We start from the raw sequence: 23,315 nt of genomic DNA, 5'->3' as shown, positions 1-23,315 counted from the left end.
TCTAGAAAAATCTTCACTGTCCTATCAGGTGGTCCTGGAGGGATTCTGGAGGAATTTAAATTCACCAGCTTTCTCGACAATAGATGAAGAAACTTGTTGCCTTATATTCAAGTAAATGTGGTACTCTGAAACTAGGACTAGATTTGCTTTTGAAAGCAACTGTATGACATAATTCCCTGAGATGCCTTATGGTCCAATATTTCTACTGTCCTGTTGCCAGTGAATGCTAGGTTTTGGGCACCCACTTCCAACATCTCATTCTCTTACCACCAGAAATAGATCACATATCTCCTACACAGCTCTGTGGCACTACACTCCTACAGGAATTTTTTAAAGATACTGAGCCCTGAGTAATGCTTTCATTTCTTAGGTTTATTAGTGGCTGCAATTTCCTCCTGTGTTTTTTCTGACCATAGAGAAAGAACAGTTTATGCCAGTAGACTGATTATGTCAGCTTGTCATTTCTAAGTACTCTGAGTTTATTTAGATACATTACTCAGCTTTGCTTCCCAAAATCCTTGCAGATATTTTTGCAGTTTCAGCTGAAGATGCTGAAAATATTGTAAAAAACAGTGTATTTTTTACTTATGAGTTTTGGAATGTAGCAATAATGGCATTGTGGATCCGAAACCTCTCCAACAGCGTTCCTTTCTTGGCAAAACTGTATTTACACACAGAGTCTTCTTTTCTAGTGTGTCCTCTGTGGATCACATCTGAGAAACCACATACTTATAAAAAAGCTTTTTCAGTCATATTTACATTATAGACAATATGGTCTGTGTTTTCAGAAAGAGTAAGTCATAGCAATATGGCATTTTTCTTTTTGATCACTCCTGCCAAACAAGACCAAGTTGATTTCTAGTAGAACTCCTAACAAATTCCAAACATCACCCATGTTTTCTGTATCTGTTCTTCCTATTATTCCTATCTTTGAAATAATAGGTTAATATTTTTATGATTATTTCTCAGGGTCTGAAAGCTTGTAGTATATTAAGTACTCATTCACTAAGGAATATGATTGCCTTAGAATAAGTAGCTTCTGGTTTTAGCAGTTCTTTCCTACTTTTTTTAAAAAAAATTCTTGTAGACATTCTAACAATAGAATCTCTCTGAATATTTGAAGAAACTGCTTAATTTTCTGCCTGAGTTTTCCTTCTTAGAGATGAGCTTTTTTGAGACTTTCAAAGAGTCATATTTGGAGAAAATTATGCTGTATTTCTGTAAATCCTTCCATAAAGAACATCTGGAAATTCCAACTGATTTCCACAGAGTTTCCATGCACCTGAACTTCAGCTGCTGCTGAGAATGAAGTCCTAGCATATACATAATTTTTTGTCTGTATGAGAAAATTTTGCCCAAGCTTCCTTTGAAAAGCACTAACATCTTCATGCTGTGAAGCAGAAAATGGAAATTTGGCCTTAAACATTCTGAATATCTTTTTTTTTCCACTTTAAGTCATCTGTTTCTCTGGCAGGTTGGTCCAGTTTACACCAGGCTAAACTTTGAAAAAAAAATGACTTTTCACACACACTTGGGAATTTTACCTACAAATCTCTAAAGCTTGCTCTAGTGCCATTCTACAGCTCAAGCTTAAGAGAGAAGATGACTTTGAGACTGGGACCAGCTTGACAAAAAGTCAGACCAGCTTCTCACATTATGGGAAAAGAGTCAGAAGTCCAAGTGGAAACAATTAATAAGGGCCAGAGAGAGAAATGGCAGATAAAGGAGTGAGAACCAGTGAATCAAGAATGAAATAGAGATCAGATAAAGACACAGGGCTAAAATCCAGTGAGAAAAGCTTGAAAAAGGCAACAGGCAGGGAAAATGATTGAATGAAAAACTAGGATGGGGGGAATCTAAGGTTGTCGTGGTTTAACCCCAGCCAGCAATTAAGCACCACGCAGCCGCTCACTCACTCCCCCCCATCCAGTGGGATGGGGGAGGAAATGGGGAAAAAAGAAGTAAAACTCCTGGGTTGAGATAAGAACGGTTTAATAGAACAGAAAAGAAGTAACTAATAATGATAATGATAACACTAATAAAATGACAACAGTAGTAATAAAAGGATTGGAATGTACAAATGATGCGCAGGGCAATTGCTCACCACCTGCCGACCAACACCCAGCTAGTCCCCGAGCGGCGATTCCCTGCCCCCCCCACTTCCCAGTTTATATACTAGATGGGACATCACATGGTATGGAATACACCGTTGGCCAGTTTGGGTCAGGTGCCTTGGTTGTGTCCTGTGCCAACTTCTTGTGCCCTGGCTGGGCATGAGAAGCTGAAAAATCCTTGACTACAGTCTAAACACTACTGAGCAACAACTGAAAACATCAGTGTTATCAACATTCTTTGCATACTGGACTCAAAACATAGCACTGCACCAGCTACTAGGAAGACAGTTAACTCTATCCCAGCTGAAACCAGGACAGTATCCACCCCTTATTCTATACCATTGACGTCATGCTCAGTTCCCATACCTTTAGTTACATCCTGATCAATCATCACCACCTTTCCATCCCTTTGAGACATATGAACAATGATATATATATATATTTATGTATACACACACAGAGATATCATTCCTTTAGTTCATGAGTTATGTTCATAAAACATTTGTTGAGTTCATTTAGTTTCCAACTCTGGGCTCCATCTGTCATACCAGTCTGTCTGGGCAGGAGGGGTGGTGCAAAGTCCTCTCAGTCGGTAGAGCAGAATTGGGCTTCAGTGCAGTGTGACGAGCAGATGACATTTGACACAGCAGGAGGATGGTGTGCACCGTTGGATTGCTGCATGCTGGAGTCAGTTCTGGTTCCATCACTACTGCGCTTTGCTCAGTTTTATCACAGTTCATTCTTCCCTGATCTAAGTGATTCTTACTGTAATACTATGGATATAGCATATAGCAATTATAGTAATGATAATATACAGTAGCAGGGTTATATGGCAACTAATATCATACAGTTTAATTCTGGCTATTTTCATCTAAAATCAAATCCCCTTGAGGCACACATCGGACTTCTCCATCTTTTCGCATCACCCACCAAGTGCACCCAGGCCCTTCAGCAAAAGCAATCCCACGAATGGGTTTCCCTTTGCCTGAGGCAGGAGTAACCCAGACTGTCTTCCCTAACGTTATTTTTTATGTGCACTACAGGGACTTTATCCCCTTCTACAGTATGTAAAAATTCTGATTGGGCAGGGGCACTCCGATTGGCAGATCCTCTGGTGTTGACTAACCAGGTGGCTTTTGCTAAATGTGTATCCCAATGTTTGAAAGTTCCACCCCCCATTGCTTTCAATGTAGCCTTTAACAGTCCATTGTATCGCTCAATTTTCCCAGAGGCTGGTGCATGATAGGGGATATGATACACCCACTCAATGCCATGCTCTTTGGCCCAGGTGTCTATGAGGTTGTTTCGGAAATGAGTCCCGTTGTCTGACTCAGATCTTTCTGGGGTGCCATGTCACCACAAGACCTGCTTCTCAAGGCCCAGGATAGTGTTCCGGGCAGTGGCATGGGGTACAAAATATGTTTCCAGCCATCCGGTGGTTGCTTCCACCATTGTCAGCACATAGCGCTTGCCTTGGTGAGTTTGTGTGAATGTGATATAGTCAATCTGCCAGGCTTCCCCAAATTTATATTTCAGCCATCGCCCTCCATACCACAGGGGCTTTAACCGCTTGGCTTGCTTAATTGCAGCACATGTTTCACATTCATGGAGAACCTGTACGATAGTGTCCATGGTCAGGTCCACCCCTCGATCTTGACCCCATCTATATGTTGCATCTCTTCCCTGATGGCCTGAAGTATCATGGGCCCACTGAGCCATAAATAGCTCACCCTTATGTTGCCAGTCCAGGTCCACCTGAGCCACTTCAATCTTGGCAGCCTGATCCACCAGTTCGTTGTTTCAATGTTCTTCAGTGGCCCGACCCTTGGGTACGTGAGCATCTACATGACGTACTTTTACAACCACATTCTCTAGCCGGGACGCAATATCTTGCCACAGTGCGGCAGCCCAGATGGGTTTAACTCTGCGCTGCCAGTTGCTCTGCTTCCATTGCTGTAGCCACCCCCACAGGGCATTTGCCACCATCCATGAGTCAGTATAGAGATAGAGCACTGGCCACTTTTCTCTTTCAGCAATATCTAATGCTAACTGGATGGCTTTCACCTCTGCAAACTGACTCGATTCACCTTCTCCCTCAGCAGTTTCTGCAACTTGTCGTGTAGGACTCCATACAGCAGCCTTCCACCTCCAATGCTTTCCCACAATATGACAGGACCCATCAGTGAACAGGGCATATTGCCTCTCATTTTCTGACAGTTTATTATACAGCGGGGCTTCTTCAGCACATGCCACCTCCTCCTCCGTCAACATTCCAAAATCTTTGCCTTCTGGCCAGTCCGTGATCACTTCCAAAATTCCTGGGCCACTGGGGGTTCCTATGTGAGCCTGTTGTGTGATCAGTGTGACCCACTTACTCCACATGGCATCAGTTGCATGATGTGTAGAGGAGACCCTCCCTTTGAACATCCAGCCCAGCACTGGCAGTCGGGGTGCTAAGAGGAGCTGTGCTTCAGTACCAACCACTTCTGAGGCAGCTCAAACTCTGTATCCCCGACTCCAAAACCCCAGGGGTCGGCCTTGGGTCTCCCCAGGTGCTTTCTGCCAGAGGCTTCCAGGTAGGGCCATTCTCCCCGGCTGCAGTATAGAGCACATTTTTAACATCATTGTCCTGTCCGGACTGGTCCAAGGGCTACGGCATGAACAATCTCCCGATTAATTTGTTCAAAGGCTTGTTGTTGTTCAGGGCCCCATTTACAATCATTCTTTTTTCGGAACACTTGATAGAGAGGGCTTACAATCAAACTGTAATTCGGAATATGCATTCTCCAAAACCCCACGACACCTAAGAAGGCCTGTGTGTCCTTTTTATTAGTTGGGGGAGACATAGCTGCTATTCTGTTAATCATGTCCATTGGGATCTGACAATGTCCATCTTGCCATTTTATTCCCCAAAACTGGATCTCCTGTGCAGGTCCCTTGACCTTACTTTCTTTCATGGCAAAATCGGCTTTGAGGAGAATTTGGATTATTTTCTTCCCTTTCTCAAATACTTCTTCTGCCTTTTTGCCCCATACAATGATGTCATCAATGTATTGCAGGTGTTCCGGAGCTTCACCTTTTTCCAGTGCAGTCTGGATTAGTCCATGGCAAATGGTGGGGCTGCGTTTCCACCCCTGGGGCAATCGATTCCAAGTGTACTGGACACCCCTCCAAGTAAAGGCAAATTGTGGACGACACTCTGCTGCCAGAGGGATTGAGAAAAATGCATTAGCAATGTCAATTCTGGCATACCACTTGGCTGCCTTTGACTCTAGCTCGTATTGAAGTTCTAGCATATCTGGAATGGCAGCACTCAGCGGTGGCGTAACTCCATTCAGGCTGCGATAGTCAACTGTTAATCTCCATTCCACATTAGACTTCCGCACTGGCCATATGGGACTATTAAAGGGTGAGCAAGTTTTGCTGATCACTCCTTGGGTCTCCAGTTGGCGAATCAATTTGTGGATGGCAATCAGAGAGTCTCAGTTGGTGCGATATTGCCGCCGGTGCACCGTCGTGGTAGCAATTGGCACTTGTTGTTCTTCAACCTTCAGCAACCCCACAATCAAAGGGTCTTGAGAGAGACCAGGCAGGGTAGACAGCTGTTCAGTGCCCTCCGTCTCCAAGGCAGCTATACCAAAAGCCCATCGGTACCCCTTTGGGTCCTTAAAATACCCCCTCCTGAGATAGTCTATGCCAAGGATACACGGAGCCTCTGGACCAGTCACAATGGGGTGTTTCTGCCATTCATTCCCAGTTAGGCTTACTTCACCTTCCAATACAGTTAACTCTTGAGATCCCCCTGTCACACCAGAAATACAGATGTGTTCTGTCCCTTTATAACTTGATGGCATTAGAGTGCACTGTGCACCGGTGTCTACTAGAGACTTATACTCCTGTGGGTCCGACGTGCCAGGCCATCGAATCCACACAGTCCAATAGACCCAGTTATCCCTTTCCTCCGCCTGGCTGGAGGCAGGGCCCCTCTAATTCTGGTCAGAGTATTCAGTATTCACTTCTCGTAGAATTGGCTCAGAAGTCCCTTCAAGAGGATCGGAAATAAGATCAGCCCTTCTACTATGTTTGGAAACTGGAGCGGCATTTTTCCTGGTAGAATCCCCTTTTGTGGGGGTTTTTCCTCGCAGTTCACGTACCCGTGCATTTAGGACCGAGGTGGGTTTTCCATCCCATTTCCTCATGTCCTCTCCCTGATCACATAGGTAAAACCACAGGGCACCTCATGATGTGTACCTTCTATATTCTATCTCTGGGGCAGAAGACTGCTTACTCCTAATAGCTGAGACATTGGTCCTTACAAGTGTGGAGTAGGACATATCCTCTTTGATTTGTTGGACATCCTGGGACAGCTTCTCCACAGCCGAAATGCAGGCTTGTAGGGAGGAGGAGAGATTTTCTTCATAGTGACGGAGTTGGTGAGTCACTTCATCCACTGTTGGTGCCTCTTCATCCTTCCAGGACATTATTGCCAATGTGTTGGCATAGGACAATCGTGCGCTCCGTACAAACTTCCGCCACATGGGTCGTGTGCATTGGACTTCGTCTGGATCTTTGGGTAATTGTGGGTTGTCCGGGTCATGATGAATCGTCTCTAGCACAGCTAATTCCCTCAGATATTGGATACCTTTTTCCATGGTGGTCCACTTGCTTGATTGACATATAACATCTTCCTTAAAGGGGTACCTTTCCTTCACACTTGACAGGAGTCGCCTCCAGAGGCTGATGGCTTGTGTCCCTCTTCCAATTGCCTTGTCAATGCCACCTTCCCTGGCAAGTGATCCCAGCTGCTTGGCTTCCCTACCTTCTAATTCCAAGCTATTAGCCCCATTGTCCCACCATCGGAGGAGCCAGGTGATAATATGCTCACCTATACGGCGGCCAAAATCTTTTCGCACATCCCGCAGGTCACTCAAGGATAGGGACCGGGTTATTACCTCTGGTTCTGCCTCTTCCTCCGGTTCCCGCGATGACCCTGGTTGACCTTCATCCTTTGCTAAGCGAACTGATTTTTTTGTATATTTCTTTTTCTGTACGGGGGCAACTGATACTGGTGCAGGTTGGTCCGCTGGTTCAGTTGCAGTATCGCTCGCCGGGTTTTGGATAACCGCAGTGTCTGTCGCCGAGGTTTGGGTAGCAGCAGTGCTCGTCGTTGGTGCTGGAGGGACCGCAGTGCCTGTTGTTGAGGTTTGGGTAGCCCGAGTTCTCGTCGCCGGGGCTGGAGGGGTCACGGTGCCTGTCACCAAGGTCTGAGTGCCTGCAATGCTCCTTGGTGGGCCTGAAGGGGCCACAGTGCCCGTTGCTGTGGTTTGGGTGGGTGCGGTGCTCATTGTTTTGTTGTTAGGTCTAGAGACTTTCTCTTCCCCTTGAGGGTACTGAGTGGTGTCGAACAGGGCTCAATAGGCATGGGCCAGGCCCGAGCACGTTGCAGTGATTTGTATCTCTCTGGAGCCGCCAGGGTGACAGCATACCTTTGCCAAATATTTTACTAGTTCTTTTGGATCCTGCACTTGTTCAGGGGTGAATTTCCAAAACACTGGAGGTGCCCACTCTCCTAGGTACTTGCCCATACTACCCCACACACCCTGCCACTCATAATTATCCAGCCTTGGGGCACATCTCTGGGTGATCTTCTTAAATAGCTGTTTAACCTTAAGCGAGAGCTGAACCACATTCAGAAGCATGCTAATTCCTAGCAGTAGGGCTAGGACCGTGTTAGTCCCAACACCCCAGGAGTATTCAAATTTTCCAAAATTCTCAAACACCATTGTAACTGGGCTGAAGGAGAAAGGAGAGGGGAAGAAAGGTACCCCACCCATAGACTGGTTTTCCATGGAGGAAAGGTAAATGGTATAATTATTAATAGTTTCCCACAGATGGCTCCCACAGTATAAAGGTGGCAATGCTAAGTGCAAATACTGGATTAATCCCACAGCCGATGACTTTATCATACCATAAACCAGTGTTATACCATACATCAAAGCGAAAACCTTAATCTACCTCCCACGGATGATAAGCAGTAGAAGAGGAACTACATACAGCAAGCGAGGTGATACATAACAGAACTTTAAAAACCAGAGCAACAACTCTAAGAAAACATAAATCAACATAATGAACGCTTCGAACAAATTTGTTTTAACAAGCTCTGGTCAGGTTTGTCGTAATCTCAACCCTTCGTGCCCCACATTGGGTGCCAAAAATGGACTGTCGTGGTTTAACCCCAGCCAGCAACTAAGCACCATGCAGCCGCTCACTCACTCCCCCCCCATCCAGTGGGATGGGGGAGAAAATCGGGAAAAAAGAAGTAAAACTTCTGGGTTGAGATAAGAACGGTTTAATAGAACAGAAAAGAAGAAACTAATAATGATAATGATAACACTAATAAAATGACAACAGTAGTAATAAAAGGATTGGAATGTACAAATGATGCACAGGGCAATAGCTCACCACCTGCCGACCGACACCCAGCTAGTCCCCGAGCGGCTATTCCCTGCCCCCCCCACTTCCCAGTTCCTATACTAGATGGGACATCACATGGTATGGAATACACCGTTGGCCAGTTTGGGTCAGGTGCCTTGGTTGTGTCCTGTGCCAACTTCTTGTGCCCTGGCTGGCCATGAGAAGCTGAAAAATCCTTGACTACAGTCTAAACACTACTGAGCAACAACTGAAAACATCAGTGTTATCAACATTCTTCTCATACTGAACTCAAAACATAGCACTATACCAGCTACTAGGAAGACAGTTAACTCTATCCCAGCTGAAACCAGGACAAAGGTATAGGGTAGAAGCGAGGCTTCAGATTGGTAGGGCAGTGAATAGAGACATCTGATGTTTAGAAGCTGGAACTGGCAAGTCAAAGATAAGAATACAGACCTGAGGAGTTTTCCTGTCCCACTTGGTGGGCTCGGGGGAGGTGATTTTTCAGATAGTCTGTTGCCACACACAGGAGTCATGACAATGACTCAGGAGGGACAGGGAAAATTTCAACACACCGTTTTACTCAGCGAATTCCAGGGCAGGAGCCACAACAATGGCTCCTAAATGCTTGAAATATGTTTTATTTAACGTTGACTTATAAACACAAATGTGGCTAAATTTGGCGTAGCAGATATTTCGAAAAAAAAAACCTCGACACCTAACAGCTGTAGCAAAATATTCCTAACAACAAGGTAGGAGGAAGAGAAGAGATAAGAGAGAAGAAAGAGAAAAAAGGAAAGGTAAGTATCACCACCCTTGGATCCAGTGAAGAAAGAGTCTCGATAGTAGCTGTCTGGATTCCTCAGGCTGCGGACTCACGCCTGGGGGTTGGTCTCCCCCCACCTTTCATACCCTTGTCAGAGAGCCCTTTGCACATGCATTGTGGGATTTTCTCAAAAGTTCTTGAGAAGGGAGTGGGGGGTGGGTTGCTGATGCTCCCTTATCCCATTTAACTTGTTTATACAACTGCCATGGTAAGGGCCCATGGCAAAACTCCAGACCTGTGACAAAATATCCAAAGCACAACCACTAGACAACTTCCCAGAAAGACAATTGCCAGAAAGCCTCTTTGAGGCACAACTGCTAGAAAGCCTCCCAGAAACAGTTCACTACCCCACCTCCACAGGTCATGTTCTGTTTCGGCTGCTTGTGTCTACCTACTTGGTTGTTTGAGACAAAATGGTTGCCAGTCTCTCACAGTCTCACGGTCCCTCACAGGAGTCAAAAGAGGAGAGAGTAAAACAGGGTGTGATAGAGGGGGCAGAACTGTTCAAATCTGATGGGTGAAACTGGATGGGGAAGTGTGCTCAGCAGGGCAGGCATTTCCTCTAGATGCAGGTATAGGACTCAGCGTGTCAATTCCTCTGCTGTCAGAACACAGCAGTGAAACCCACAGGATTAATCTGCATTTCACCTGTGTCCAGTGGTGTGTAACAGCAGTAAATTCTAAATTGTACTGGTTATTCTGAATAGTCGAGTAACAACATGACTCCATCCTGCTGGTGGCCCATGTGGGACCATATGATGTCTCAGGGTTGGAGTTGTCTTTTATGGTTCAGATTTTTTAAGGACATTCAGAGATTGTACTTAAAGGTTGTATCATTAGGCTCTCAAGGGTTAGAAATTCCACAACTGAGGATGTGCTGCAAATATTCTGGTAAAGAAATAAAAATTTAATCACATAAATGAGTTTGGTTTGATTAAGAAGTAGAAAATTGTGAAGCATAGGTATGGGAGTGTTAAGTTTGAAATATAGTCATAGGAACTTAGGAACTTTAGAAAATGTACTATGTGCAAAAATTAGAATTCAAGTATTGTCTAAAATCAGGTATCCACAGAAACTTTGACAAAGATTTGTTGATTTGTAGTGTTTTGTTTTAGGAAACTAAGGAAACTGTTATGGACACCAGTTTGCTGCTTGGAAACCCCTTACCCTTCCCACCTCGATCTAATTATTGAGGATTCCAATCAGTAGATTTAAGTGAGATTAACCAATGATTGTTTTAACATAATAATATTAGTGAGATGGTGTGACTTAAGGACCAATCATTAGAAAGGTTACATTTAAGAATAGACATAGTATGCATTTTTATGTAAATTAATATAGATGATGGTGAGAATCGTACTGCACAGAATCACCTAAGAGAGGTCAAGAAGCGGACAAGTGAGGAAGACTATGGAAGACCATGAGAGGGCTTCTGAAGACCACCAGAGACCTTCACTGCGCCTGTGTGAAGAGACATTTACATATGCTAATGATTTATGAAAAAGTTAATGATTATGTATAACATTTTCTAGAAAATTAGTGAATATGTATAACAGGTGTGTATTTAACCTGCACAGTTAGACTAGCCAGGTGCACACGATAGGTGGAGCGATCCCCTATGTGTCCAGTGCTGCAATAAAGGAGTGCCTGCTTCTTAACTTCTCATTGCTGTTAAGGAGTTTTGTTCCGGATTTTGGTAACAGATGCACAGGCAAACTTTGTAACTCCCTTGTGTATATACATTATGATAAAGTAATTACATGACTGTAGCTATTTTTTTGCACAGAATTCCTACCTCATTCAATGAATAGGATGGATCTGCTTGGAAGACCATCTGCAGTGAAGGAAAACCTCCCTCTAAGAAGACTTATGTATTGCATTACTTGGAAAGTATGCATTTCCTAGTGGAAACTTAGGCTCTACCTGCCTGGAACAAAAGGCTTGTACTATAAAGGCTATAGGAAGAGCCACAGAAGTAGGTTATAAGTAGAAAAAGAGGAAGAGAAATTAAAGGAAAGAGAGGATGATTTTAGTTATAGTAGCTGAATTCTGTTCAGGGGAACCTAACTCCTCCTTTCTACGCTACCTGTGTGTAGTGGTTTCAGCCCAGCCGGTAACAAAGGACCACGCAGCCACTTGCTCACTCCTCTCGCCCCCCTCCGGTGGGATAGGGAGGAGACAGAGGAGAGAAAAGAAAAAAACCCCTGGAACCTCGAGGGTTGAGATAAAGGCAGTTTACTGGGATAACACACACACACACACAAAGTTACAACAACAATAACGGCACTAATGAAAAAGTATACAAAAAGAGTGATGCACAGTGCAACTGCTCACCACCCGGGACCCGACGCTCCGCCACTTCCCCCACCGAAAACAGAGACCACCCCCCGGCCCACTCCCCATTTATATACTGAGCATGATGTCACATGGTATGGAATAGCTCCTTGGCTGGTTCAGGTCAGCTGCCCCGGCTATGCCCCCACCTCCCAGGTTCCTGTAAAAATTAACTCTATCCCAGCTGAACCCAGGACACTGTGTAATTCTAGCTGAGGGATGACTTTAAAGTTGGCATGAGTGATCTCCATCTTCTGGGAGACTCAAGATTTTGGGAATACTAACAGTTAGGATTGTTAACAGGATTTCTGTTTTAACAGACTAAAGGATATATTAAATGAGCATAATGCATACACACAAAGCAGCTGAATTAAAATTACACAAGCAACCTCATTCCCGTCATTTCCTAATTCTGAATACTTGGCTTTACATTTGAATGCTATTGGCATAGTCTAAGATTTATGTAAAGGGGTTGAGGTTTTCCCTCTTACAAATCAGTGAAATAGAGAAACCAGATTGGGATGTTACATTTCTCCTCCATCTCTGTTCCCATTTTCTTCTGTGTTTTATTTCTTTTTTCTTTTCAGTGCACTTTTACACTCTTGATCCTGCTCATCTAATGACCTTAACAAACTCTGTAATAGCCCCGTGTCAGTGCCTGCTGTCTTGCCCCACTAGCATCCAGGACACTGTCACCCTCACATTGCTTTCAAACAGTCCAAAGAAAAATCCATTTCCCCTCTCCTCCTTGTTACCAAAATCCGGAATAAAACTCCTTAACACCAATGTGAAGTTAAGAAGCAGGCACTTCATTTATTGCAGCGCTGGGGACACGGGGGATCGCTCCTCCAAAGGCGTGTCCAACTTAGTATCAGAATCCATCATTTTTTATAGACTTTTTCTGTCAGGTCATTGTTACATAAGCTCTTTACATAAAAAATGCATACTATGCTCGCTCTTAAATTTAACCTTTATAATGATTGGTCCTTTGATTATATCACCTTATCGATATTCTTATTTAAAAAACAATCGTTGGTCAATTTCACTTAGCTCTACTGATTGGAATCCTCGATACTCAAATCGAGATGGGAAGGGTAAAGGGGGTTTCCAAGCAGCAAACTGGTGTCCATGATGGTTTCCTTAGTTTCTTGAAACAAAACATAGGAAAACCAGTAAGTTCCTGGTGAGGTTTCTATGGTTAGCTTATTTCAAACTTAACAATACTAATGTTCCTATGGTCACACATAACTCAGTTCCTAAAGTTTCTATGACTACATTTCAAACTTAACACTCCTATACATTATGCTTCACAATTTTCTACTTCTTAATCAAACCTAACTCTTTTATATAATCAAATTTTGATTTCTTTATCAGAGTATTTGCAACATCCTGATGGGGCCAAATACCTTATCCTGTCCTTTCAGCTACTCTGCCTTGTTTTCTGTTGGTCAGGCTCACAGCTCATGGGCTGGGTAGAGCAGCCAGTGCAGCCTTCAGTGCAGTCCCATCCAACCTCCCCCTCCTTTGGCCATGGCCTCCTGGCAGGCCAGGAGGGGACAAGGCATTGCTGCTCAGAGACCATGGTGTCCCGCACTTGCTTGCCTTTTCCTAGGCCTGCATACAGCCAGACATTTGGGCCCTTAAGCTTGTTTGTCCATGTATCTATCTATCTCAGACAGAAGTGCTCAGAATCAGTGCAAACCACCAGGACAGAGCAGGTTGAACCACCTTTACTAAATATTTAGCTTTCAGCCTTAAATCTCATCAGGTGCTGCTTGATATTAATTTTAGCCATATAAATGTAGACACTCCATTACACATCAACTGACCAGTACACGTAGTCTGAAAGTTAAAATGGGCCTCAATACCCTGACAGATGCCATAGGGAAAAACTCCTCCCCTTCCCACCCTGTTTTCTACTGCAGTTAGCCCTTTAAATTTTTATAGCAGATTCACTTACTTCATTGGAACTCTATAAAACTTAGAAAGCTTTCTTGTACAAATGTATGTCTTTGCCTTATGGGAAGCACCATAAAGAGCACAACTTGCACTTTGGGAAATTAAAAAAAATTTCCGAGCTGGAAGGCCAAATCTGATTTTCAAAATCAGCATATTAATTAACCACACAATATATAAATATATCTCCTTGTACTTGTCACAGAAGGAAATCCAAAACTTCTGATACATTCCCTGCAATGATACCGTGCAGTGACCTCAAGGTTAAACCATTCCAGTTCTTGTGGTTCTACAGCTGAACAAACTGTTTTCATAAATGCATAGATTTTCCCCAACGTATGAGCCAGCACAGGCAGGACGCAGGAACAACCACAAAACCATGGATGAAATGCAAAGAGTAAATTTATTTTCGTTATCTCGTGAACTGTGGGATCCCCAAATCGGCACCCGGGTAGAGGTACGCAAGACGGAATGCAGGCACCGTGGAGGTTGGTCCATGCTAGAGGATTGCTGAACCTGCTGGTTTTGCCTGTTTTTCAGGGATTCATGCAGGCGTAGTTTACCACTGTGCTTTGATCTTTCCCACAGCAGGGCAGGAATCTCAAGTATGTTCAATAGGGTGCCTCTGAGTCTATCACAGGCCTATGTTATCTAAACACAGATGTTCTACTTGTCAAGCACACAAGAGTAAACAATGATTAGTATGATATATATATGTTTTTCTACAGCCTAGCTGCAAGTCACTCCTCACCATTCTTCTGTTATTTTCCCACACACAAAGACAGGGCATTATTTTGCTCTTCCTTAAATACCTTCTCACAGAGGTGCCACCAGCTTCTCTGATTGGCTCAGCTGTGCCCAGGGGTGGGTCCGTTGGAACCATCTAGAACCGGCTGGAACCAGCTGTGTCCAGCATGGGGCAGCCCCAGCCTCTCCTCACAGAGACCACCCCTGCAGCCCACCCCCGCTGCTCTCTATATTAAAAATTATCATGATGGACCAAGCCAGAAAATTTAGTGTTTTAAAAGAGGGGTGGGAGCACGGCTAAGCACTGAGTCATTGCTGTCAGCAGATGACTAGTGCAACAATACCATGGGCAAGCTCGTGGCCTCCCTCAGCATGGCTGTCAGGTCCTCCTGATGAGCCTGCTGGCAGAGGGCTTGGAGAGGCAGCCACCTCAACCATCTGGAGGCAGCAAGATGCTCTTGGTCCACAGCTGTACTTGCACTTGGAGCAGCAACCCCTTCAGAAGCTCTGAAAAAGGCAGCATTTTTGCAAGAGCTCATTAAGGAGTGCTCTCAGTCCTCTTACAAGGGAGAGCAATGCACCCTCTCCTCAGCCACAGCTGGCTGCATGAAAGAGATGTGTGTGTTCTTTTTTTAAAAAAAGGAAGCAAGCACTTCCTAAAGGACCTCCTTAAAAATTCCTTTTCTCTCTTACATTTTAAGGGGTTTATCTAGACACTTTCAGAAGACTTTTTCTATAATAAAAATTTTTCTGTGGTTTGAGTAGGAAATATGCTGTATTTTTTAATAAATCCAAACTGATTGAATCCTCCACAAGTGATAAAACTCAGTCTTAATGTGTGACATCTTAGTTGTTTAAAAAGAAAGTAAATAATATTTTCTTATTGTTTTAGTATTTGAGTTGTTTCTTTGATGTGTCCTCATTTTATAGCTAGCTCACCTCTCAATTTCTTGTAAGCTAATACTAAATTTATTATTTATTCTTTATTTATTTTCTTACCCTCTGTACCAGAATGGTGTCATGGCAGCAGTTAAGATCTTAAGAATTTACACCTATTCAGTAGAGCATATCCTGAAGGTTGTCTTCTTCCAGCTTGCAGTAATGTTCCAGCTACATGTATTTAGGCTTATGTTAGATCTTGAGTGTGAAATTAGTTATGAGTATAAAACATGTTCAAATGAGGAAGGAAAATCATGATGTGTCCTTTCAAGAACTAGTTTAATACCTTTTTACCACTATGGTTCTTCAAAAATCAAAACCCCATATCCTTAGCAAGTGATGAGAAATAGAGAAGTCAGCACATTTACTTATGCTTTTGGACATCTAATGCCCTCAAACTGCAAATAGTTATGTATATGAATTGTCCAGCATATATGATAGAAAAGTATGTGCTTACCTGTTTGTAGTATTCAGGTCTGTGTTATTTCTGAGGGTGAGCAGTCAGCTATTTTATTACCTCAGTTGTAAGAGCAAGTATATAATTGACAGATGCTTATGCCATAGAAAGTTATGGTTTATCCAAAGACTTGACAGCATATAATATACACAGAAAATATACTGCCCCCACCCGTACTCCTTACTGGCATCTAACAAAGAGTATATTAGGATATTATTTCCTACATCTCTCCACCTCTCCAAACATGGATGAAATTTGGAAATTATATGGAAACCACATGATTACAGATTACATGATTTTACCTCTTGTCTGTTAGAAGCATATTTTTATTACTTTTTGCTGTTCAAAACCTCTTACTGTAGTTTTAAGTTCCCTTTGTGTAAGCAAAACACACCAGCTTCCCTCATGTCCCCATGCCCCCAAATATAAGAGCAATCTCTCATAAAAGTAGCATTCAGAGATATGTTACAGCACTAGTAAGGAAGAATACTGGCATTAGTTTTCACCTTTTGTGGAAACTGTGACATAGAGGGAACAGGATTTATTGTTTAATAAATTTTAGCCAAAATGTTCTTGCTAGTTCAATAGCTTTCAGCAAACCATTACCCCTGAGTTCCTTGAACCTTGTGGTATCAAGAGTAACAGAGCACCAAGTTCTGCAGCCCTCTTTCATAGTCCTTTCCTATATTGTAGAAGATCTGAGATCGCCATGGGTGGTAAGCAAGGGGATAGCGAGGGAAATATGGGTAAACTGCTCAGTGAGACAAAAAACCCAATAACCTTAAGTTGTACTGGAATGCTTCTAAACAGAATTCTGTGAAAACAAGTTATCTATCTATCTATCTATACTTTCTGAAAGGTATTTTGCTTGCTTAGAACTAGGGATTTGTGTTATGATTCATACCATCAGTGATACTTGGCTGATACATCCCTCACACTAACTTACCTCTTAGCCCTACCTAGGCAAGTGGAGAGAACTCTACTTGCTCTATAATATTTAGGTAACTAAGTGTCGTGGTTTAACCCCAGCCAGCAACTAAGCACCACGCAGCCGCTCACTCACTCCCTCCCATCCAGTGGGATGGGGGAGAAAATCGGGAAAAAGAAGTAAAACTCATGGGTTGAGCTAAGAATGGTTTAATAGAACAGAAAAGAAGAAACTAATAATGATAATGATAACACTAATAAGATGACAACAGTAGTAATAAAAGGATTGGAATGTACAAATGATGCGCAGGGCAATTGCTCACCACCCACTGACCAACACCCAGCTAGTCCCCGAGCGGCGATTCCCTGCCCCCACTTCCCAGTTCCTATACTAGATGGGACGTCACATGGTATGGAATACACTCTTGGCCAGTTTGGGTCAGGTGCCCTGGTTGTATCCTGTGCCAACTTCTTGTGCCCTGGCTGGGCATGAGAAGCTGAAAAATCCTTGACTATAGTCTAAACACTACTGAGCAACAACTGAAATCAGTGTTATCAACATTCTTCTCATACTGAACTCAAAACATAGCACTGTACCAGCTACTAGGAAGGCAGTTAACTCTATCCCAGCTGAAACCAGGACACTAAGTTACAAACATCTACCTTTTCCTTACCCACTGCATGCAATCCTAGTGTCCGGTACATCACGGGAGGAAGGACACAACCCAATCAGGGAAATGTAAGACCTTGCTATACTGCACACATTGCCCCATTGCTATGCAGTGCTGCAGCTTTACCTGCATGGTAGGAGTCAAATCACCAAATGAGCTGTGCTTAGCATGTCCTCCTCATGACAGGCACCAAGGCTCTGTGCTACTAGTAATGTTTGCTGAGTAGCCAGTGCAATTAATATATATTATAAATAGTATTCAATATAATTAGAATTTATATAATAAAAGGAGGGCACCTGTATAGAGTTGTACAAAAAGGAAGTAATTAAAACCATAGCATACTACCTACCTAAAGGTGTAGAGTTAAGATTTCCATGGCAACCTTAACTCTGCATTTCTTGCCTTTTGTGATTTCAAAAGCTCAGCTTCAATGTTGCTTTAATATAGTATTTCACACCAAATACTTTTACCAATAGAAGGATTATTTTGAAACCTGACATTTCTAGTGCTCCTAATACTAACCCAGTTTACACAGCAACATTATAAATTATTCAGAAGAAACTGTACTAATACATAGCTCACAATAAAGACTGAACTTGCCTCAAGCTGGTATAATGTATTACGGATATGTGATAGCCTCTTCATAGATAAGGTGCTGACAGCTTCCCTTGGGAGCCCTATTTCATTTTCTCTCTGATGCTGGTTGAAAAACTAACTGGCCTGAAAAATGCCAGATTAAAACTAAAGGCAAGAAAGAACATATCTGCAAATGTAAAATGGGGAAAAATAGTTTATTTGAATTACAACTCATTAAAAAACATATACCAAGTGTATCTGGAAAAATGCTGGTTGTGAATAAAAGCAACGCTGTGGATTGCTGCTGCAGTAGAGAGAAATGTTCCAACTTTGAACCTCTAACTTTTGATTAGACTTCTGTAACTGCCTTCAGCAAGAGTGTGGATGGGCATTCCATGCATACAGATATGTCTCCATCTCTTGACTGCCTGCATCTTAAAATTAAAGTCAGTTTTATAGCTTACTAGTAACATATGCTAGCAACTTGAGAGAGAGGCGCCTGGGTTTTCAGAGCCAAAGTACATAGGTCCAACTCTTTATAGGCTGCTTAACTTAAATCCTAACTTATTTATTCAAATATTATCTTTATGACACACTTCTGAACTGTAGTTCAATTACAATCAGTCAACAACTTTAGACAGCTGTACTGTCATTTCTATCTTTTGGCTTTAGCCAGAATTGGTTGTCAGTGGAACACTGAGCTTTAACCTCTTCCTTTTATTCCTTCGTCAGGATTTTGTCAGACAAAACACTTGCAAATAATGACAGCTGAGGTCAGAGAAAAGACATGCCGTGAGGCTGGACTTTCAGTCTGCACCTTTACAGGGACGTGATGTTCCAGCAGCAGCCTAAGGACCGATCCGGTACCTCTGCCCCACACACAATGCTGCATCGCGCCACACCCCCAGCACCTCGGCGGGCAGCTGCCCCAGCCCCAGGGCTGCCCTGCGCCAGGGGGCCGCGCAGGAGACGCTACCAGCCTGCCAGTGAGGCGGCCGCCCTGGCCAGTTCGTCGACTGTAACGACCACCGGCCCCGCGCCGCTGCTATAATCCACCTCCTCCCCCCCGCCCTCACGTGGGGGTGAAGAGGGTGCATGCGCAGAGGCCGCACAATGGGGAGAGGCGGTGTAAGGGGTAGTTACTTCTTGCCGGCATTTCTGTATCTGGGTTAGGGGGCAGTGCTCAGTTGGAGGGGTTGTTATTTGTTTCTGGTTCGTGCTGTTGTGGGAGTAAGTGCAGGTGAGGGGGTCTGTTTGGTGTTGTTCGCAGGTCTGCTTCGCTTGTTTCTGTTCAGGACTGGTGTGAGTCTCCTGGTGGAGTGCAGGGATCTCGTGTCACTGTGGGGAGAGGTGCTAGGGGAGTCGGGGCCTGGAGGGGTGGAGGGGGGCTGCCCTGTGGTTGGGTGTCCCAGCCGCCTCCCGCTGAGCTGTCAAGCACTGAGGTGGGGGGCTGTAATGAACGGGTTAACTTTGTTCATGAAATCGGGAAGGGGGAAGAGACATATTGAGAGTTAGCAGATGCCTTGTGTAAATAACAAGGCTTGCTTAAATAGTACGTAAAAGTCACGGGAAGAGGGCAACGGCTATAACTTACTACCTAACGAGGGAAAAGAACAACAGCTATAATTTACCAGATAAGGGGATTAACTCTACCAAAACTGTACTTCTCCACATCAAAAGACATTCTATGTAATGAACGAGTTAACTTTGTTCATGAAATCGGGAAAGGAGAAGAGACATATTGAGATTTAACAGATACCTTGTGTAAGTAACAAGGCTTGCTTAAATGATGCATAAAGATCACAAGAAGAGGGCAACGGCTATAACTTACTAACTAAAGAGAGAAAAGAACAACAGCTATAACTTACTGGATAAGGAGGAAAAAGACAACAACTACAATTTACCAGATAAGGGGATTAATTCTGCCAAGACTGTACTTCTCCACATCAAAAGACATTTTACATCAAAAGACACTCGTCCTTGAGAAGATCGACCGAATCTGCCTAGTAACAAACCTGCACGAGTGAAGAAAGAAGAAGCAGGACAAGGCGGAGACTTGCAAGAAAGGGGTGCATGAACTGTACATAAGGAATGTAACTATAACCTAAAGTTGCGAGCTTGTGGCGGAACACTGCCTCCCCGGCCGCCCAGCGCTGTTTTGCTCTCTTATCGCTTGCTAATAAATTCGACCTTTTTTTTATTCACTACAAATTGGCTCCTCCAATTTGTCATGAGCGTCTATAACAAATTTGGTGCCGTGACTCGGATCCAGGTTCTTTGGTGCGGGCCTTCGCAAGCGGGGAGGCGCCCTATCCCCGGATAGCCCCATCTTGAGGAGGTGCTGCCACCACACCCTGGACCCACGAACCCCTTTAAATTACGATAACTGAGCAAAAGAACCTGCAGGACCCCTTAAATTTTGTGCACGAAGACCAAGCGAAGACCCCAGGAGCGGGTGAGTATATAAGTTGTGAGCCATTTGGTTGGGGTGGTTATCCCGAGGTGCGACTGTGTGAGAGGTCTCTCTGAGATCACACGAGTGCGGACCCTCCAGTAGTGCAGTTCTCGTAGCCCGCGAGGGAGCGAGTCATGACCGAGGGGAAGTGAGTGTGTGTGTGGATAAGGGCACCTCGGAAGATGGGACAGAGGAAAAGCAAGCCCTCTGGATCCATGGGGATGGGGAAGAAAGATAAGTTACCAGGCATACCCCCTGATAGTCCCTTAGGCCTGATGATAAGATATTGGGACAGTTCACCAAAGAGAAAAGATAAGTCTAAGGAAAAAATGATTAATTATTGTATTGAGATTTGGGGTGGGAAACCTCTCAGCAATCCTCATGTACTCCGGCCCATGTTCGGGTCTTCTGAAGATTGGGTATGTCAAGCTCTGAACGTATATGTGAACCAAAAAGAACCTTTTAGTTTAGAAGAAAGTGAATATGCCAGCCTCTGGATAATATCCTCGGCTAGAAATTATATTTTTGCCTTAACCGAAAAGAAAAAGACGAAGGGACCCCCACGCGAACAGTGAGACCCGACTAACCAACCCTCCCCACCCCCGTATGTCCCGGCTCCGAATCCCCCGCCATCCCTGAATCCATCACCCCCTCCATCCCCACCCCGAATATATCCTCAATTACCCACTCACCTGTCCCCTTCTGCTCCGGTAGAAACAGAGGGGATGAAAACTTGAAGTAGGACTTGGAGAGACCAGGAAGTGACACATTTTTTGCCCCTAAGAAAAGTTGTCATGAGGGAAAATCAGGGTGGAGTAGGATTTGTATCGGTACCCATAAATTCTGGGGACGTCCGAGAATTTAAGAAGGAAATGGGAAGTTTACTCGAGGACCCTCTAAGGGTCTCCAAAAGACTAGATCAATTTTTAGACCCTAGTGTTTACACCTGGGATGAAATTCAGGCTATCTTAAGAATACTCTTCACATCTGAAGAAAGGGATATGATTAGGAGATCAGGGATGAGACACTGGGACCAAAGACATCAACATAGGCCCCAGGGAGATGTGAAATAGCCCCTACAGAGACCAAGTTGGAACCGTCAGGTTGCAGGAGATAGACAGAGTGTGAGTGATTTGAGAGACATGGTGATTTGGGGAGTGTGGGAAACGGTTCCCGGAGGTCAGGATGTAAATGGAGCCTTTGGTGAGTGTCAGAGGGGAGATGAAGCTCCGACTGACTAGTTGGAAAGATTGGAGAGGTTTGCAGTTGTGTTCTAGAGTTGGCCCTGGTGCAGCCGTGGGTCAAGCCCTGCTGAGGACACGGTTTGTGGCTGGATCGTAAGTGAACATAAGAAAGAAATTAGAGAAGTTAGAAGACTGGCAGGACAGAGGGTTGGACGAGTTGTTGAGAGAGACTCAGGGGGTGTATGTACGTGGAGATGAGGAAAGCCGATTGGACCGGAAAGTAGAGAAGCAGGAGTTGAATGCTATTGTTGTGAGAAGAGAGGACACTTGAAGCGGAGTTGTGGAAGGAAACAGTAGGATGAACAGATGTTTGGAGGTGAATGGGGGGGTCAGGGGCTCTGCTTATTGGGGACTGGAACATCTACGGAGCCCCGAGTGGAATTGAAGTTGAGTCCCCAAAGGGAGGGAGTGGAGTTTTTGGTGGATGCAGGGGCCGAGGGATCCACCACCGTTCAGGGGCTGCCCTCCGGCTACACCCTTGCTGGGAACACCGTGAATATTGTGGGTGCAAAAGGGAAACCTTTTGAGGTCCTTGGTGATTTGCTCTGGCTCCCTGGGGCGGAATACGGTTTGTTAAGAAGGGATTTGATTTTGAAATTGGACTTGAGCGTTCGGGGTCAGGGAGAGGAGTCCGGCTCCGTGCAGTCGCGGCGGAGCCGGCGCTGCAGCGACAGCAGCGGCGGCAGCGGCGGGGGCAGCCCCCCCCGCCCCGGCAACGGCCGCCGCCTCTCCTCGCGCCGCGGCGCTGTAATGAATGTCAACTCTATAAACAGCCAAAGAGAGTGGGGCTTTCTGTGCGACTGCTGTATCACTATCGATGAAAACAATTAAGATGGACTGTGCTACCACAAGGGTTCACAGAGTCACCAAATCTATTTGGACAAACTTTAGAGAAAATTTTACAAGACTTCATTTCTACCCAGAGAAGTAAAGTTATTACAATATATGGATGATCTATTAATAGCAGGAGAAACTAAAGAAGGAACCCAAGAAACCACTATGAAATTGTTAAACCCCCACAAACTAAAAAGGAAATTCGACAAATATTGGGATTACTAAGATGTTGTAGACCATGGCTTAAAAACTACAGTGAAAAGGTGAAATTAACTAATAACCAACTTAAATGGTCTACAAAAGATGATCAGAAAATAGAGGAAATAAAAAGGGCATTAATACAGACACCTGTATTAAGCCTCACAAATAATAAAAAAAAAAACAAAACAAAACAAAAAAAGAACTTTTGTGTGTGTGTGTGTGTGAATAGTCCTTGCCCAAGACTGGGCAGGAATTAAGAAACCCGTGAGGTATTGTTCTAAGTTACTTGATCCAGTAAGTAGAGAATGGCCTACTTGTCTCCAAACTTTAGTCACTACGGCGTTATTAATGGAGAAAGTTAGAAAGATTACCTTTAGTACCCCTTTAAAGGTGTATACTCCACATAATGTCAGAAGTGTTTACAACAGAAAGTGGAAAAATGGCTAACAGATAGCTGGATCCTAAAATATGAAGCAATATTAATTGACTCCCCCAATTTAAAACTGAAAGTAACCTCGGCTCAGAGTCCAGCACATTTTGTTTGGAAAACCATCAGAGAAATTGCAACATAACTGCTTAGAGGTAATTGAGACCCAGAC

General features: G+C 44.1%; 2 protein-coding genes across 3 annotated transcripts in view; one reads left to right on the top strand and one right to left on the bottom strand.

Moving 5' to 3' along the window:
- The window catches only part of LOC126035357 (uncharacterized), a 503,584-nt gene that overhangs the window by 281,174 nt on the left and 199,095 nt on the right, over nt 1–23,315 (bottom strand). The window contains exon 2 of one of the 2 annotated variants that reach the window (XM_049793894.1): nt 11,760–11,884. The gene's annotated coding sequence lies outside the window, so the exon portion shown is untranslated. Of the gene's footprint in view, nt 1–11,759; nt 11,908–23,315 lie in introns of those variants that run through there. The other variant, XM_049793893.1, reaches the window with a different exon arrangement.
- Nucleotides 1–23,315, top strand: part of LOC126035248 (junction-mediating and -regulatory protein-like) — a 440,369-nt gene that overhangs the window by 327,411 nt on the left and 89,643 nt on the right. The gene's annotated exons all lie outside the window — the stretch shown is intronic.

Source organism: Accipiter gentilis, chromosome W (genome assembly GCF_929443795.1).
Source record: "Accipiter gentilis chromosome W, bAccGen1.1, whole genome shotgun sequence".
Classification (NCBI taxonomy): Eukaryota; Metazoa; Chordata; class Aves; order Accipitriformes; family Accipitridae; genus Astur; species Astur gentilis.
The sequence above is the reverse complement of the archived record's forward strand: the minus strand, read 5'-3'. Positions and strand labels throughout refer to the sequence as shown.